Source organism: Camelus dromedarius, chromosome 3 (assembly GCF_036321535.1).
Source record: "Camelus dromedarius isolate mCamDro1 chromosome 3, mCamDro1.pat, whole genome shotgun sequence".
NCBI classification, from domain to species: Eukaryota; Metazoa; Chordata; class Mammalia; order Artiodactyla; family Camelidae; genus Camelus; species Camelus dromedarius.
In genome coordinates this window covers 63,062,514-63,082,436 of record NC_087438.1, presented here as the reverse complement: position 1 = coordinate 63,082,436, position 19,923 = coordinate 63,062,514, and the positions used below count along the sequence as shown (strand labels likewise).

General features: G+C 39.5%; 1 protein-coding gene across 1 annotated transcript in view; it reads left to right on the top strand.

The window, feature by feature from the left end:
• LOC135319259 (7SK snRNA methylphosphate capping enzyme-like) overlaps positions 1-11,784 on the top strand; it is a 127,361-nt gene extending 115,577 nt beyond the window's left edge. Inside the window, exon 8 of the mRNA XM_064478774.1 lies at positions 11,458-11,784. The gene's annotated coding sequence lies outside the window, so the exon portion shown is untranslated. The remainder of the gene's footprint in view (positions 1-11,457) is intronic.
• The last annotated feature ends 8,139 nt before the right edge of the window (positions 11,785-19,923 follow it).

Below are 19,923 nucleotides of genomic sequence, written 5' to 3'. Positions count from 1 at the left end.
TGGGTGAATGATTTATGTAGAACTGTTTTGTGTTTGAAACACTTCACAAGCCTTAAATATTCAAGTCAGGATGTGTTATTGTAGTGCTTTGGGCTCCGAAATCAGTGTGGGTTTTAAAAATTTTGTTTCTCTGTCCATGGTCAGTGACTTAGAAATGTGTCCTCTTGAGCACTATAGTCCTGATCTCATGTAAGGCAATGTTTGAGGCAGTTTTCAGGAAATACTGTCGGTCAGCATCCTTGTGATAGCCACTCCACATGTGGGCCTTCTAACCTTTACTGCCCATGGCTCCTGGGAGTAAGTTATTTGTCTTATGTTGATGGAGTGAATATACTTGACTGGCAGAACAGGAACTCCATCAGCCTGTCTGGTTCTTAGGTAGTTTTTACATTCATAATAGCAACTTCTTTTATTATTGTTATTATTTTTAAAGTGACATAAATTTCTGCTGGATCAGGACAGCAGAGTTTCCTCAAACCGTGATCTGATGCCTGTGCATCCTGCTCAGAGCTCGCTCAGCAGCCTACACTGGTTTGACATCTGGCATCCATGACTCCTGTGAGATGGCTTCCCCCTAAATGTGCCCTGAACACATCCCTGCTGTGCCCCTTCTGTCCAAGTGTAAACACATCACAGGAAATGAACAAGGAAAGGCCCAGCTTTTATGGAAGGAATTGAGACCCTCTCGCCCAGCTGGAAACCTGGGTTTAGTGTCCAACTTCAGGAGATTTTGCCAGCTATTTGGGTAGAGGCTGTTGTCTGTGGTATCTTAGTCCCATCCTCCTTCTAAACTCCTCACAGATTGTCCATAGCCTCTGTTTGAAGTCATCCAGCTGAGGAAAACTGCTTCAGGATCTTTAAAATGTGACATAAGGGTTGTCTTTTACTGTAAATTCATTAGTGCAGCTGGATTTAGTTATTTACAGTTGTAAATTTGGCACTGTATTTACTGAGGTAGGGGACTCATTTTAAAATAATTGAAGCAGTCTATAGCTGAACCTTTACATAATTATTCATTCCCACTTGTTTTAATATGAAGATTAAAATATTAAAATGATTCAAGAAAATAGGTATATAACAAGGAAGTTAAGCAACCAAAATAAAAGTGAGAGGAAAGCCTTTCACTTTTCCCTTGGCACTGTCTTCCCAATTGCAGTTTTTGTTCCAGTCTAATGAATGCATTTTAAATAAAATTCACACACTGTCTTTGCTCTCTGTCTTCCTACTTCTACAAATATCAGTTCAGCCCCTCTTTCATATCCACTTCAAGGAAATGCAGACTTGAAGACTCTCCCCCAGGGTTTTGTCTGAACTGGCTGCCATTCTGCAGCACACGTTGGATCCAGTAGCGGGAGTTGCGGGACCCGAGAGGTGAGCGAGGAGAGCGACCACTTAGCTGAGTGAGTCAGGCGGGCCTGTGTGAAAGGATGTAGGTGAGCCAAGACTAATGGGGAAAATAGGGGGTTGTCTCTAATTTTGATGCGGGGAAATCTGAAAGGTTCTTCCGCTTGCCAGGGTATTTGAATACTTGGCAAACAGCTGGCTGGGCTCTGGGAGAGCGCCTCTTGATTTCGCCTCATCAGATGTTCAAAGATAAAATGAGGCAGCCGGCACGCCAGCTCATAGCTCATAGCCTTGCAGTCAGTTTTGAATTTAGATTTGAATTGTGATATCAATGTCATGGTGGCACATGCTTTGAGAAAGTACTTACAGAGAATAATTGAAAGATTCAGTGTGAAGCTTCTGAAAGTCATAATTTAAAGTTCCAGAAGCCTCCATATTACTCTCACCATTAAAATTTAAAGTGACAGAAGTCCAATTATGTATGGTTATTTTCTTAAATAAAATTGTATTTCTACCCCAAGTGAAAGATTCATTGCTGCCCACTCATCTCTGTCAGGAGAACCAATCTCGGTCGCGTCCAGTGTCAGCATCGAAGATGGCTCGCTTTATCCTGGGGACAATGAAGGGACTCAGGAAGCAGAGCTGGAAGTCCTTCGGAGGAGCTGGACTAGCTGGAGGCTGATTTGCATGATAATCACCATTACTGATCCTCTGGTGCCAGCCTCCACACTTAACCAAAAGCACTAAAACTTTAACAGCAGCCCAGAAGCCCAAGTAAATGTGTCTGTAGCACACATTTTACAAAACCTGAATGACGTCAAAAACTGCTGGTTAAGAGGGGGCAGGCAGCTGGTTGTAAAATTAAACCACACCAAGGAATAGAGACTTGGGACATAACTTTAAAACCTGATAAAGGATATAATTTTGGGGACTGTTGAAAGATATGAAGATTTCCCCTCTTTCTTTAACTCACAGAAATCTGTTTACCAGAAACCTGTTTACCAGAAGAATCTGTTTACCAGAAGGACTTCTGTGGCCACTGAAACCACGGCATGAAAACAGATCAGTGGAAATACAGAAACTTGCAGTACAGAAGTTTTAGTCTCTATCAGTTAAAAGTATGGAGCCAGACTTCTAGACTATAAATCTTTCCACTGCTTTCTTCGGTCTGTTTGATTTTACTTTATACTGCACTGTGACTTGGGGAATATGGTGTAATAGTAGCCAGAATTGCAATGAACAATTGCAGGAGGCCAGTCAAGCTCAAACCATCGTTATTTATCAAAACCTTTATTCCTTAGCGTTCCCAGGGACAAAGGAGCACGTGAATCAACTAATATTATGATTCATGATATTGAATGATGTAGAGACTGTATACACATCAGTACTAATCTCAGCAATGTCTTATAAATAATAAATCACATAATTTCTCAAAAGTTTCACAGTATGATAAAACATTTACAAGTAGGTCTTGGTTCTTCTGAGCTTTACTATGACTTTAACATAACCAGTCCTGTGGCAGTTTGCAAGTTTCATTTCTGTTGTCTGGCTTTAGCCCTAGAATCTATCCCCCTTTTTGCAAAATTGAGCTCATGATATGAACTCAGTTTTCTCCCTTCATCTCTGCCTTGAATCACTGTAGCTTTTCCTGCTATTTCCTGTTCTTTGTGTTTCAGCAGGAGGTGTCCAGCTTCGCTTGTGTTCATGATTACATTGCTGTGCTTAGATTTTTACTGTAAATTATTTTGACTCTTCTGCTCTCCACATCTGACATTTTGTTGGCCTTGTCCTTAAAAGAACCCTCTCCTCAATTCCCTACTCTGTTTTCTTTCTTTCAGTTCTTCCTGACTCATCTACTTTCTTGCTTCTGCCTTCTCACCACTGACTCTGTAACCTGTTGTGAGGTAGATTGAGCTGCCACCAATGCTACTTTCTCAGACCAAGCTTTTACTCCTGTTTGACAGATCAGTTTTCTCACTCTGCCCTAGAGGGAGAGCAGCTTACCTAACTGGTAAGTTTGGAGGGAATAAGTGAGCCAGCTCAACTTACTGTCTCCCTCCTTCCACCCCTGGGAAGGGCCTGCCTGCTGAGAGCCACATTCTCCCTGAGGCTGGGGGCCCAGCCCAGCCCAGCCGTGGCCTGGCTTGTGGAGATGGCCTCATTCTGTAGTTTAGACAGCCAGACTTGTTGTGGCTTTCCCACTGAGCTGCCTCCTTCATTCACCCTGGTCTCAATCAGTAGTGAAGGTTATATTCTAGCCTCTCATTTATTTTATTTTTGTATTAATTCTTAATTTGTTCAGAATGCATGAGAAGAAGAGTGTCTCAATTTTTGGAAATTGCTTAGAAATCTAAATAAATATAGTAGTGTGTACAAGTAAAAAGTTACAGTCCTCCCTTCCCATCTCACTTTCCGGAGGGTTGGTTTCTCTCTCTCTCTTTCCCCACTTTGTAAGGATACAGAAAGGGTAGCTGTCTATAAGCCAGGAAGCAGGATTTTACCAAGAACCAAATCTGCTGGTGCCTTGATCTTGGACTTCCCAGACTGCAAAACTGTGAGAAATAAATGTCTGTTGTTTTAGTCGCCCAGTCTGTGGTATTTTGTCATAGCAGCCCAAACTGACTAATTCTTCCTGATTTTTTGTGTGTACAGATGTGTATATATATAAGTATATAGTAGAAATATTTTAACTTGAATATGACATTAACATAAATATATATAACTATGTATTTATACTTATATCTCTCTAAAACATATTTTTGTTTCATATAGTCTTTCTATATTCTCCATATATACATTAATTTATATACATACACAGTTGTATTTTTTCCCCCAAATGGTAACACACTGTATGTTTTATTCTGCATCTTTCTTTTTTCACTGAACACATTTCCATGTCAGTAGAGACCTATCATATTATTTCTAATGGCTGCACAGCGTTCTGTGGTTTAGATGGTCCTTAATAAACCATTCTTCAGTCTGGCCATTTAGATCAATTAACATTTTTCAATTACAAACAGTGCTTTAGTGAACATGGGTACTGTTTTTATTTTTATAAACTTGTGTTAGTGTTTCTGTAGGAAAGATTCCTAGAATCTCGTAAGATTTAATTGACTAATGACAGAAACTTGTAAATTCGGAAAGATTCTGAGAGAGCTCAGAGTTTGTCCCACACTCTCAGGAAGGATGTTTTCTTCTCATTCTGACTTTGAAAAGTTCAGAGAATAAGACTCTATGTTCTTGTTCTGTAATGCCTTATAATGACTTGAAATCAAAATAGACTATTAAAGAAACAGTAATAAATATGGTGCTCTGGCCAAATGGGTGGCAAGTGAAAGTGTGAGACTGAATCCTAAGTCTTTAGTATTTAGGACTGAATCCTAAAATACTTCAGTAAACCTGGTTTGCAAACCAGTCAAGCAACACAAGATTCAGGATTACCCGAGTTATGGCAGTTTCAGATATTTGGATCAATTAGCATTCATATAGTAGGGAAATTTATACCTTTATCCTTCATATAGAGTAGCAATGAAGATTAGTTCACTCTGGGTATCCAGTACTGCAGACCTATCCCTTAAGACGGCCCTTAGCTAACTGGCTCCCTTTAAGCTCAGCTATCATTAGGAAGCAGGTGATCTGTTGAGAGTCTAGGCAGACCACACATGATCTTAAACCTGGTTGCGCCATGTACCGGACAGTGCATCAGACCTGAACAGATAATTGGGCTTCTCTTCACCTGGACTGTTTCAATTGTGTCCCAGGGCTATTTCCCTTAAGGTGCATGTGGGGGCTCTTTTACAAGCTGACCTAAAGAAAAGAAAAAAAGAAACCATGGTGTAACATGACAGAGCTGTGGGTTCCTGACTGTTTCAAATAGTCCCCTCTGAAGTGGGTAGAATTTGTTTAAAATCTTTGCAACACTGTGATGACCTCTGTGGAAAAACCCTGTGTATTATGGACTTGGCTCTCAGAGTAGACATGTGCTTGACTGTCACACCTTGTACATTTTCCCGACTCAGGGTGCACATGGAAGCGTGTCTTCATTAGAAACAAGTGTGCAGCGTGAGTAGTGAAGATGACCATGTAAAACAGCTAGGAATTTTCACCTAATTGCACATTTACACAACACTGCAAAAAGGACCAGGCAGCCTGGCTATGTTAGATCATTTTACTGCTCACAAAAGAGGTTTGAAATGGACTTTTAATTATTATTGCCGATTTGCTATGGCTATATTCCTTAATATGAACATCTGATTAGGATTAATTTTCTTTAATTGATGAATAGAGCACTTAAACTTGCAGGGTTGCATTTGTTGTTACATATTGGCATATTTACTGTTTTGTGGTATACGCAAATGTTATGTATTACAACTTTTTGCTGGAGTACAAATTATAGGCATTTCTTATCTGTTTTAGTTTTGAGGTCACTCTTCTTCCTTCCTTCACCTTTGTGTGGCTTTTTAGATTTGTTAATGGAGATAGAGCAGGGCTAAGTGACTATTAAACTCTTTTCTATATACAGTAAAACCCATTAACATGGACCCCACTAAATTTGGAATTTATGATAATGAGGGCAGGGCCTGGGTTAAAGTTTACTTTTGCATTGTCTCTGAACTAAAGCTTCCCTGAGCTAATAAATAATGTACAATAATCACAGGGGCTTGGCACGCTTCCTTTTAAAAGAAGCCTTTTCTAGCACTCTGGAGAAGGGTCTTGCAGGAGAGGTAATGAGGTAGTGTGGAGACAACAGAACGTAAAGACTGTGCCACGTTCTAGCCATGTGACCTTGGACAAATTACTTACCTTCTCTGAGTGTCTTTTCCCTCATCATAAAATGGAGATAGTTATTTAATTTATGGGCTTGCTGTGAGGGTTAGATTTAATGTATAAAAAGTGCCTGGTATACAGTATGTACTTCATAAGTGACAGGTAATTATTACTGATCTAAAATAATTGGTGAGCTAATTTCACATACTTCTCATTTTTTTTTTCAGTAAGGAGTTCCTCAGCGCTTTTGAGTTTTATTAACCTCATCTGAGATATTACTTTCTTATTATTGATAAAGGGAAAACCCCAGCAGGTTGGTGTGGTGGTAAAGAACATGAGCTTTGAAGTCAAACTCATGTTTGAAAATATCACTCATCAGCTATGTGGCTTTGGGAAAGTTACTTAATACCTCTTAGGCTTTGTTTTCTAATTTGTAAAAATGGATTGATAATACCTACTCCAGGACTTCTGTGAGAACTCAATGAGATAATGCGTGTAAAGTGTTCAGCCCAGTGATTTTCACGTAGTAAACTCTGAAACGTCAACTGTTGCTATTATCATGATCTTTTTAACAATAGTTCATAGTTTAGACTTTTCATTAATTCAGACTTGGCTTATTCAGTTCACCTAATTAATGAATTTCATTCTGAATATAATCTCCATTCTAGATGAAGATTTTAAGTACGTAAGACAGTTATACAGAAGCAAGGCTAAATACCTAGGATGAAAAGGAAAAAATAATATTTTAGAAGTAGAAACACAAGGTCTCAAGTTAGGTTTAAATGACTGAATAGTCACTTTTGTGCATAATCTTTGTGTTCTTTATGCAAGGTCTTTATATTAGCCAGAAAGAAATTGAACTTATTATGTGTGTAGTAGAAAGTGTGGACTGGTGATCGGCTCACATCATTCATTGGAGAGAGAAGCAGTAAGTCCATGTTCAACTTTATTTCTATCTTCTTGCTTTCCGCTTATGTTTCATAGGCTGTATGGCAGAGAAATGTAAGCACTATAATGTCCTGCATGGAGACTATAATCTATTCTCCCCTTAATGACTGGCTTACACAGTTTGTCAAAATCTATCACCTCAACAGATCAGACTGAATTACTTTGATGACTGGCAAATAGTACCTCTTGTGGTGAAATGCAAGCAGCCAGGTGTGTGTGTATTAAGTACTCTTCAATAGGAGAAATGTACTTTACTGAAAACTCTCATCCATGCTATTTTTGTAGAAGCAAGAAATGTCTGTATTCCTTTGGGAAAATATAAGAATTATTTTTTGGAGATTCTGAACTATTACAGTATAAATTCACGATTATAAATGAGTTATAAAAATCAGGTTTTTTTGTGCATAATATGCATGTACAGTGAAACCTTGTAATAAACCTGGAGGGGACAGAACCAGTAATTCTGTTGGGGCTATATGCCTTTGCCTTACCAGGGCTGTCCCAATTTAAGCAGGTAATTTTAAAAAATAAAGTCATTTCATTAAGTTGACAACCAATGGTTTAACATGTAAAATTTTTCATAATAATAAATTTACAAGTCAGGACAAAACCCTTTTGTCAGACCGTGTTTCCTAAGTTTGGGTCAGAAAGTGTGATTACTCTAATGCACTCCATGTTGATTAGTTGTATTATTTCAGGTCTTTATTGGAAGTACCCAGTGGTTAGTTGTTAAGGTATGGCATTACTTGTCTAGATTTGGCATAACAATAGGAACAGCAGTAATAACTAAATTTTATTGAATGCTTACAATGTGCAGACACTGTGCTAGTAGCTGGGGATGTAATGGGAAGCAAAAAAAAAAAAAAAAAGACACAGCCTCATGTTGTTAACAATAACCTATGAAGTAGGTATAGATACAGAAACAAGTTCACAGAGTGTAAATAATTTGTTCAAAGGTGGATAGCTAGTGGCAAAGCTAGAATTATAGTGCTGTATTTGTTATAGCAGCCTAACCTATATTCTGGTTAAGAGACTCCAAAATATAGCGGCTTGAACAAGCTAGAAGGAGCTTCCTGATACAGTGGAGGTGCCATATCAGCTTTAGACTGTTTACGCTTAGACATTGGGCAAGGGAGAAACAAACTTCTATCTTCTCTGCTATCCCTGGGTGTTGGCCTCATTCATATGTCTGAAGATTCATAAGCTTTCTTTTTAAAGACATTCCCTAGATGTTGTACCCCTAACTTCTACTCACATCCTACTAGCCATACCTAACTGCCAAGCAGGCCTGAAAATAGTCTTTATGGTCATGTACCTCTCAAGTTCAGGGGTTCTATTAATAAAGTGAAAAGAAGGGAACAGGTATTAGGGGACAATTGGCAGTCTCTGTATCATATGCTAATTAAGAACATTGTTTCAACGTGGAGTTTTGGCCACAGACTTGGACAAGTGACAGATGATCTCATGACTTTGGAATATGCCTACATTCATTTTCCATTTCTTTCCAAGTAGTATATCAAAGTTGTATATACAGCATGTGTATGATATATTTAAATATTCAAAATGTGTGAGATATCATGAATATTACATGGTTTGACAGTGGACTTTATCATCTGTAAGTGCTAATTCAACATTTCACAATGGAAGAAGCCCCCTGGCTTTAATCTTTGGCAGAAAGTCTCAAAAATCCCCAGGATTTGTCTTGCTTGTATCTAATTAAGCCTGCCCTAGGCCTTATCTGGGTGTGTTGAGGGGGTGGTGGTTGGGGAGCATGTCTGAAGTAGGAGGCAGTTCCAGACCTGTTTTGCCTCACTGGCCACATGGAAGTAGAGAGAAGCAATCTAAAGAGAGTGAAAACCCCAAGAGACAAACTCTAAAGAAACCACAGAAACCTACAGGTCAAAACTTTAACTTTTCCTCTCAATCCACCAAAAGTTCCACCTCCTTTTAAGAGGTTTAGTTGAGTCCAGTAACTTGGCGGTTCTCCATGGTGGTGGGGCTGAGGAGTGGAGTAAGGATAAGGAGAAGATGGAAGTGGAGCTTTATCCTCCTGTTAGAGGTCACCATCAAGTACTTTGGAGGCACCATAACAAGTTCAGGACATGGCCTTCATCTCAGTTCTCACAGACTGATGGTCTATCTGGGAAGTTAATGTATGTGAAACATTTAGTGCAAACCAAGCACTTAAACTATGTGATATTGATTATTCCAGGGGAATCCAGATAAGGGATAGGTCAATGTGGATTTGTGTCTTGGGGAAGGCTTCTTAGATCGTGTCACGAGTGAGAGGCCAAAGGATGAAAGGAGCTAATTAAGAAAGAATAAAAGTGGAGGTGAGCGAAGATTCAGAATGACCTTAGAGGTCAGTAGACCTGTATGCCTGAAGCAGAGACTTCATGTTGGAGACCAGAAAATGAGTGGAATAAGGAAGTGGAATACTTCAAAAAGCAGGCAGGGATTAGGCTATAGATGGTGTGTGAAGTTTTTCTTTTCCTTTTTTTTAATCTTAAAAAACCCTCTTTTTTTTTATGGAATGAAGTGAGGATAAATTAATACATGACTGACTAATTGAATTAATGAATGAATAAATGAAAGATAGATATCTAGGCTGGGAAAATGGGGTTCTTACGCAAAATCTCAGCAATATAGATTGTCAGGAAGCAGGAGGAATTCAAGACTAGGTATTTCAGGGTCTGAGAGCCTGCAGTCCAGTCCTCAGAGTCCCAGAGGATGTCATGATCTTGGGAATGGTTCAGGGAAGGTGTTGGATCTGAGGAGATCCAGTTCAGCAACTAGAATTTACATAGAAGGTGAGAGTCAGAGTCAGGAATGGTGGTGGCGTGGTGCTGGGCAGTCTAATCTCAGCTGGACCCCAGCAAGCAGCTGGAGTCCTGGAATAGAATCTGAGGATAGGCTGTCCTTGTCAAGTAGGTTTGGGTTCAGGGCAGGGCACAAAGCATTGTCAGAAATGGGGAAGTTAGTCAGTGCAGAAGCCAGTTCTGAAGACTGGGCCAGTGTGTCTGGGGTTCGTAGGGAAACAAAGGGAGAAATGATGATGAAGCAGTTTAGAGTAAACTCAGTGCAATACAATGCATTTATGGCCAAAAAGGAATTTCAGTCCCACTGTCTAGTGGGCTGAGGTTGCTTCCCTTTTGCCTGCCTGATGATGGGCTGAAGGTCACAGCTATGCAGAGCCTCTTAACTGGAGATTTCAGGGGCCTCAGCTCAGAGGGATCTTGGAAAGAATGGGTAAGGTGGAGGTCCACCCATGGAAGGAGCATCACCTGGAAGGCATTGAGACTACGGTAGAGGAGACCTAGGCACAGCTAGGAGGCCAGAGGCTGTCATAGTCCAGGCTGAGGAGAACAGGGCCTGACAAAGGAGTAGTTTTAGTAGCAATTCAGAAGAAAAAGGGACTGCAAGAGACATTTCGAATTGCGAAGTAATAGGCTTCAGTGACAAGTTTGATATAATGGACAGAGAAGGAAGAACCTACAGTGATTCTTGTGTAGTTATGACATTTTTGCTTATGAGCTGAAGAGTGATTTAAACATATATGCAATCACTTTTGGCCAATTAAATAAATAAATAAATAAAATCAGTTGATAAATTGTGTTAAGGCCAAACTTACTTGAGTGGTTTTTGACTTTATATCCCACGGTGGTGGGACAGCTTAAAGGGACAATAGCTCTTGAGCGTGTGGATGAGTAACGGTGTTTCTTGCAAAGATGTCTGCCTTTCCTGGTCTAAGATAGTGTTACTAATATCCATGTGCATAGGTGTGACTGAAAAGCCTACGGTGGGACCTGCCTGGATCCTTCCGTGCTGCTCTCATGGGGCCTTTGCCATGGAGCTGATGTTTGATGTGTTCACGCATTCTTCTTTTACCCAAACAGTTAGTTCGGAGCCTTTGCTGAAGAAAGTGTGCTCCAGCCTGGCCAAGTTGCTTCTCAACAGGCTTCTTTATCTGTAGCTGTTGTTTTCCAGCCAAACACTTTGGTGCTGCCTGTTGGGACACAGGCAGAAATTGTGCTGTTCATGAAGGGGTGGGGCTCAGAACCTCAGGAGATCTTTTATTCCTATTTATCAAGGCAAAGAAAAACACACAGTATCCCCACCTGGGTAGGGAAACTCTGTTTTCAAAATGCACAGATATGTGGTATTTCTGATTTTATTAGGCTTGGATCTGCACCTGGGGATGGCATGGATTTCAAAGTCATTATTTAAGGTAAGGAAAGAAAACTTTAAACAACATTATCACCATAAAAGATCCTGGTTTTGTTTTTGAAATGTTGAACTAAATAAGTTTAGTGATTAGTAAAAGACCAACCATTGTACTTCTGAGAAGTTGTTCTTAGAAAGGTTGAGATTAACAGTTTGTTTCCATTTTGTTCACAGATGTACTCTCTGTAGGATGGGGGTTGACTGAATACCTGCCTCACTGAATACCTGCTTCAAATCACCTTTCACGTTTTCTTGTTGGAAAGACAACCATTGGAGAATCATCTTGTTACCATCAGCAAAAATGGAAACAAATCAAGATACTAAGGATGCCACAGTGGCCAGCAGTTAATGATGCTGGTGTTATGCAAGCTTTGGCAAAGGAATTTTTTAAGACAGTGTACCTGACTAGCCAGAAATCTGGAAAGGTTGAATCTATCTTTGTTGTCTCAGCTGTTTCTTAAATCAGCACAATGCCTCTGAATTAAAGTGAATTGAAACATCCATTGACTTTTCAATTTAATTGAGTATTTACTATGTGTGAATCACTGCACAAAATAGGGGAGGGAAAATGAGGGAGACAAATGAGATGTGGTCCCTGCCTTCAGTGGATTTACAATTAGTTTCAGAGCACATTTTTTTTTTTTTTTTTTTTTTTTTGGTCTTCTGCTCTTAAGTGTGTCCCTAAGCCGGGAAATGAATGGAAAAGTATATTCTGTATTTTAAGTTTCTTTAATACAATACAAAACAAAATAAAACAAAACTCCTGATGTGGGTAACTCAGAACATCTTAATTCCATTTTTTTGGACTTCTGATAATTAGGATCCATTATATTGATTCCACATACATTCAGTAGGCTTTAGAGATATATATTCCAGTTGGAGTAAATTTGAATAAATTCTTTTTCCCCTCTTGGGTGTAGCTTGTATGTTGGAAAAATACATTGTGTTTGTACGTTTCTTTGGGAGTGGGGAGGTGAATTCACATTTTGTTTCTTTAGGCTTCTGCCTTCCATGCCCAAGAGGCCTGTCATTCTCAATGAGTTATTAGCATAGAGAAGGGGAAGGTTTGGATCAGCTTGTGGGTGTTGCTTATGGACCCAAGAAAGTTCAAGGAAGGAGCAAAACAGACCTGAGCGATGGCTGTGTATGAAAACTTGGCTAACTATTTTAGTATTCATTGTTGTCCTCTGTGTTCCACAAGTTGAATGACTATAAGGTTTTTCCAAAAAATTGTTTCTAATCTGGAAATAAGTAATGATTTTTCCAGTGTTAAGACACTAACATGACTGGATATTAGTCATTTCATGTAGTGTCTTTGACAAATTTTAGTATGTATGAGCCAACAATAGACATGTCTTTGTCTTGAGTAGTGTCCATCTGAACTGACAATGTGGCCAACTGTTTTTTCGAGACATCATCAACAGACTTCTTAATTAAGCTGCCAGTATATACTGCCAATAGCACTGTGTGCTGTTTGAGAAATGAATTGTGTAAGTGCCGTTTCCCTCGTATTGAATAAACAGTATTGTTCCATATAAAATAGATTTAAAGTGTTCTTTGAGTGGGGCATTATATTGCTCCCTAAAGAATTTGAGGAGCATTCTCAAATCATTCCTTTTTTAAAATTTTTATTTTTTTTAAAGTTGAAGTATAGGCAGTTTATAGTGTTCTGGTGTACAGCATAATGTTTCAGTCATAATATACAAATTCCTTTTCATATTCTTTTTCACTATAGGTTACTACAAGAGATTGAATATAGTTCCCTGTGCCCTACAGTAGAAACTTGTTTATCTATCCTACATATAGTAGTTAGCATCTGCAAATCTCGAACTCCCAATTTATTCCTTCCCGCCCCTTTTCCTCTCCTGATAACCATAAGTTTGTTTTCTATGTCTGTGAATCTGTTTCTGTTTTGCAAGTTAAGTTCATTTGTGTCTTTTATTTTTTTTTAGATTCCACATATGAGTGATATCTTTCTCTTTCTGGCTTACTTCACTTAGAATGACCCATCTATCTCCAGGTTCATCCATATTGCTGCAAATGGCATTATTTTATTCTTGTCTATGGATGAGTAATTTTTTTTGTATATATATACACCACAATTTCTTTATCCAGTCATCTGTCGTTGGAAATTTAGGTGGTTTCCATGTCTTGGCTCTTGTAAATAGTGCTGCTATGAACACTGGGGTGCTTGTATCATTTTGAATTAGAGTTCCTTCCAGGCACATGCCCAGGAGTAGGATTGCTGGATCATATGGAAACTCTATTTTTAGTTTTTTAAGGATTCTCCATACTATTTTCAATAATAGCTGCACCAGACTGCATTTCCACCAGCAGTGCAGGAGGATTCCCTTTTCTCCACAGCCTCTCCAGCATTTATCATTTGTGGACTTTTGAATGATGGCCATTCTGACTGGTGTGAAGTGACACCTCATTGTAGTTTTGATTTGCATTTCTCTGATAATTAGCAATATTGAGCATTTTTTCATGTGCCTCTTGGCCATTTGTATGCCTTCATTGAAGAATTGCTTGTTTAGTTCTTCTGCCCATTTTCAGATTGGGTTGTTTGTTTTCTTGTTATTAAATTATATGAGCTGTTTGTATATTCTGGAAATTAAGCCATTATCAGTCGTATCATTTGTGAATATCAAATCATTTCTTTTTATTTAATTTCTAAACATTTTATTTTGCTCCTCAGTAAGAAATAGCTCTAATTTGACCAATGGCCTATTTATATGATTCATCCTTAATAGGATGAATTGCGTCAACCCCAAAGTCCTGATGGTGTTTTTGGTTATTTGTTATGTCACTTTCAGTTCGCATGAAGTAGCTTCCAGGAAGTCTGACTTAGGAATCTGTATTGTATTAAATTGTAGGTATTTATTTACTGTTCTGGGAAATTTTTTGGAGGGACCCCCTCTGTATTCCTTGTACCTAGTACAGTGCCTGATGCATAGTAGGTATGTATTCAGTAAACATTTGATGATCAAGGCTTGTAAAAGTAGATTTTTTCATCTGTGGTTCGTAAGGCTCTGTAAAGGACAGATGGGTCTTGTTAACAGAGTAGCACCTCTATTGGTTTATAGTTTACAGTTAATCTGTCTAGAAGAAGTCCAGATCAACTGGGTATTTCATATATAATCTAGTCCCCTTGGCCTCTTAATTGGTGTCTTGAATTCAGCGGTTCAGCCCTGTCATTTGTACCAGTGTCCATTCTGCTTCTGCGCCTCCCCCTATTCTGCACAGGGACGGGGCTTTGGCTGGGCTGCCCCGCTTCTCCTCTGGCTTGTCCATCAGTAGAAAAGCAATCACTCCATTCACTGGGTACTCATGATGTGCCAGGCGCTGAGCTCAGTGCTTTACACATGTCCTCTCACTTAATTATCTCATTTAAACCACACAACAACCATTTGAAGTGGGTATTATCCAGTGCAGAGACATGTATCTTGCTTAAGTCATGGGGATCTAAATCCAGATCTCTTAGATTTCAGAGCCTAAACTATTAACCCCTACCCTCTGCTGTATCCCAGGAGAAATTCTTACTGCCCGAGGGTTGGGGAGCAGGTCAAATCTGGACATAGTCCAGATTAATTGCATTTAGTATTCCTGAACAGCAGACTGTCTAACAGATAAAATCCAGCAAATCACCGTTGTTTTGAGAATGGGGGAGGGAAGAGCAACTGGGAGAAAGCAAAGTTGGAAACAGACCAATCTGAGTCAAACCTTTAGCCTTTACCTCATAATGTTTTTTTTTTTTTTAACATGGCCTAACATCATATGATAAATCAAAGCCTGATGTAACCGACCCAGAATTAATCCCCAAATGTGTTTTGGGGGAACATGCTTTAAGTCTGGTTGTTGATTCTGAGGAATAATTGCCACCCTAGGAAGGTAATTACATATGCCATTGTTTATACACATAATAGGCTCAGAATGCATGTTCTGCACAGAGGGGAAGAGACTCCTGCTTGCACATTAGGGGTGTGTGCTCTGTATTGTGTCAGAATGCCACAAATAGCATTTGAACTGTTCTCTGTTACTGCTGATTATCCCCCATGTGTGTATGTGCATGTGTGTGCATGTGTGTGTGTAAGGGAGAGGTGGGGACCGAGGAAGGGAATGAGCCATGGAAGGCTATTTGTCGAGCTGAAATGGCAGGGATTTGCCTTTCCTTAATTTTTTAGTTTACCAGAACATTTTCTGGATCTGATTCATTTAGCTCGGGCTGGTAAAAAGACTGTTTTCTTCCTGCTTGGCATATGCTTATTAATGAGTTCTCATATTTCTTTCCATCCAGGGCTGTTTACTTTGTGGAAATATAAAGTGAGAATCCTTCTCCACAACATCCTCCTAAATGCTCTGGTTTTGACCACCCCTTTAAGTACTCCAGTCAGCTGAGAGAGCAGCCAGTGCCTTTCCTCTCTCCGTGCTTTCTGGTAAAACAGAAATGGGGTTTAAACCACAAATGATCAATTAAAGCACTTCATGCCTTTTCCTTTAGCCCTAAGACAGTAGTTAGCCTAAGTAAATACAACAAACAGGCTATTTTGTGGTAGTCTAACTCTAGAAACATTTTTTTTTAAAAATCAAAGTCTTAAAAAAAAGTCATAACATTTTGTAGTGCTGCACAATGAAAGAAATACATATGTATTCCAATATGGAACTGGGCATTGTTTGAGGCCGAAGCAATTCATCCTGGGCTGTTCTCTGCCACAGTGTCCAGCAAATTGCATGACCTGCTTGTTAGGCTTGACAACAGTGTTTTACCTAACAAAGGCGTCTGCAGCTCCGAGCAGCAGTGGAATGTCGGAATGAGCACATTTCACACACAGATGTGCAGCTATAATAGCCTATAAGGAGATGCATGTGGCAGGGAGCAAAGGGTGGGGGTGGGTGATTGGAGAGCGTGATGTGTGAGTATGTAGGTTGGGGGCCAGCGGGAAGGGGAGGCCAACAGTTAGCAGTAGGGACGTGGCCCCACTGACCACATTTAATCAGCCCTCTGTAAACAATTCAACATTTTCATTGTTCTCTAAAAACTAATAAAGAGAAACAAGCACTTTTCATTCATCTTGAAGTAATTTTCTGTCAGGTTGGAGCCCCTTGTGGCCTCCAGCTTGTGCAATGCTAGCTGTGTGATACAACAACTATTGCAATTTATTTTACAAACTCTGGTCATTCACATGTCAGTTAGTGTTCACCAAGCCGGCATCTGAAATTGTGCAGTTAACGAGTTTTACAACATTTCTATCAAGAGAAACTGTTTAGCATAACTGACTCTTAAGGAGTTATTATACCTCTAAAAATCCATTTTAAGGGGCATTATTTAAATAAAATAGAAAAACGGTTCACTGCCTTTTAAAGGGGCTACAAAAAAAGTCCATCAGCTCCAGTGCAGTAATCCTCAGCTTAAAGCACTCTTGAGAGCACTTCTGGGAATTGTCAGCATAATGAAATGTTTTGTGAAATGTCCAGATAGATTCCTCTACTCAACAATTTTACTGCACCATATTTATTTTCCTTCCAGTTTTTAAAGAAGTGAATTACTTTTTGAGAGGATGGCTCTATGTTGTATAGATTAACTGAGCACATTATTACCCAGGTTGTAGCAAAAGAGATGGTTCTGTTTGCAGTGTCTTCTATATGCATGTTCAGACAGGGGCAAAGAAGAGAAAGGTGGCTGGTCCCCCTTAGTGCTTTGGCTCCAGAAGGGTTAAGTCACAATGAGGCTTATAGAGCTTTGCATTTTCCTCCTGCCACGTTTTCTTCGGCCTTTTAAACAACTTTGGTACACAATGACGTCTGTAATTACTTTCTTTAAACTTTACAAAATAGTCTGTTTTTTCATCCTAAGTAAATAATTGCAGGGGAACTCATACACATGTACGTTGGCACATGTTGCTTGATACATGCTGCTTGAATCTGACCCATTTCAACAGGAGATGCTATTGAGCATTTTGCTTGAAGGAGAATAGATTCCTCACGTTAACTGGAGTGACCGATGACCCCAAGCCAGTTAATAGCTAGAGCCCATAATGGAGCACTGTATAGCATAGCGGCAAGTTCATTTAGCACGTTATATTACCTAACCGGAGTAGAAGCCACCACTTGTAATGTAAATGGCTTAATGGTTCTTTCTACGATGACCAAGACCAGGAGGAAGATTATGTTTTGCTGTAACAAGAGATATTCCGTTTCTTTAGGAGATGTATCTATAACACGGCACATTGTCATTTTGCCACAAACAGTTCCCTAATTTCTTAGACTGCTGTTTGTGCACACGACTTTAATTTTCTGAGGGAGACAGGCAGGTGTTCTTTGCCTGTTAGCTGTATCTGCCCATAAGAAGCACAGTAGCATCCATGAACTAAATACAATTTGACATAATTTATGCCCTTATTACCTCCTACAGAATGATATTATTTCATGCTGGCACAATAATGTTTTCAGCACGATACTGTCGTTCCTGGAAATTTTACCTTCTGAAGTTCAATACTGAGGAATGAGTATTAAAATTTTCTAAGTGCCTTAAATTTAGTGAAAATGCAACTTATTCCAAGGTCAGCCTTTTTACTCTTTGTTGATATTTGGTGGCACTGCAAAATCGTATCTGAAAACTCTTACCCCTTCTTGGCTGAAGAGCTTGTTCCTATCTATTTCCGTTCTTGCAAATACTATTTAATCAACTTATGTCATGATTTGTTTTCCTAGTGATGTACACTCAGGAGTTATTGGCCAAAAACTGTTTAAGTGATTGCAACTTGAATCCATTTGGTGTAGTACTTAGATCTGTTCTAATATGCTGGCATTCAGAATTAGTTAGGGCAGATGGAGTGTATATGTTTCTTATTGCTGCTATAACACATTACCACAAATTTAGTGGCTTAAAATAACACAGATTATTATTACAGTTCTGTAGGTCAGAGGTCTTACTGGGCTAAAATTACTTGTTGACAGAGTGGCATTCCTATTGGAGGCTCTGGGGGAGGATCCTTTTCCTTGCCTTTCCTAGCTTCTAGAGACTGCCTGCCTTCCTTGGCTTGTAGCTCCTTCCTCCATCTTCAAGACTAGCAATGGGGAGTTGGAGTCTTCTCACATGGCATCTATCTGACCCTGTTCCATTGTCATCTCTCTCTCTTTTACTGCAGCCAAAAAATGTTCTCTATCTTTGAAGACTCGTGTGATTAGATTGGGCCCACCCAGATAATCCAGGATAATCTTCCCATCTTAAGGTCTGTACCCTAGGTGACATCTGCGGAGTTTCTTTCACCACTTGTGGTATCATATTCACAGGTTTGGGAGAAGAGGACCTGGAAATCCTGAGAGAGAGAAGGGGGCGTTAGTCTGCCTACTACATGGAGTCTCTGAGAGTTCTTTCTCATACCAAATTTGAAGGATTAATAGCAGTCATCGGCCTAGTAGTCTCCAAACTTTAAAAATCATGCATGAAAATAGTTTAAAAATCTTGAGTATTCACCCTAATATATGTACATTTCCTTCTAAACTTCACTGTTGTCTATATTAATAGTATATGTACAAGTAGTACAGCTTCATTTCTTTTTAATGTGTCAGCAGGCAAAAGCTGATCTTCTAATCATTCTGTGCCCCAGTGTGTCACTCTGTGTGCCCCTAGGGCTCTGTGCACCTTATTCTGGAGAGGAAGGGGAGTTTGGATTAACTTGTGTAAATGTAGCTTTTGATTCTTCCAGACACATAAGGGCTTCAAGGTGAGGAAGGGACTTCCTGCAGACTTTCTGGTAGTGTCTGATAGTTTTTGGAAGTGAGAAAAAAGTCATTTGTTTTGCTTACACGATTACTGCTGTTTGTAGTTGCAGAGTGTAACAGTATAGAGTGTAATGTGCCCAAAACTGTCCTGAAAGTTGAGAGCTGCAAATGATAGAATTAGGAGACGAATGCTATTTTATAAAAGACTAGAAAGAGGTTGTTTACTGGAAAACTCTAAAACATGAGCTGGTTACTTATTTAGGGAAAGGCCATATCTCATCAGAACAGCTACCCTTGTCAGTGTACTTGAAAATTCTAAGAAACCAGTTGCTCAACGAGCGTTTTGAATACTAGCAGCAAGATCCATGTGAAACTGGGCTGAGAGGAAAAGTGATTCTGTGAGGTTTACTTTAAATCCTGCTTCCAACTTAAAAAAAAACATCTCTATTACACCAGCCACACTTGATCTCCATGGTATGTAGGCTTATTACAGTGTAGGAAACCCAGAAATTCTAACACGAGCCGTTAGAATTTGTGTTAAAATTTGAGATATTTTCAGAACAGTCATCCTAGAAAATGGGATCTTGCTAAGACATGCTGACACACCTCTGAAATCAAAAAGAGCTTCTGCTGGCAAATGAAAGTAGGTTGCCACAAAAATGTACATCAGTTAGGAAACAAGTCAGTGAATGTTTGCCAACTGCCGTAAGTGACCCGGAGGCAGTCTGGGCAATGTATTTTCATTTGATTTGCCCCAGGCCACTTCCATTCCCTTCCTGAAAGGTGGACAGGTAGGCTTCTTTAATCCCTCACCGACAGTTTCCATCAGTGATCTCAAAATGTAACTGCTAACGTGTCACTGATTACTGTACAAAGAAGTTAACCATTACAGCTAAATTTCCCCACTGAAACCCA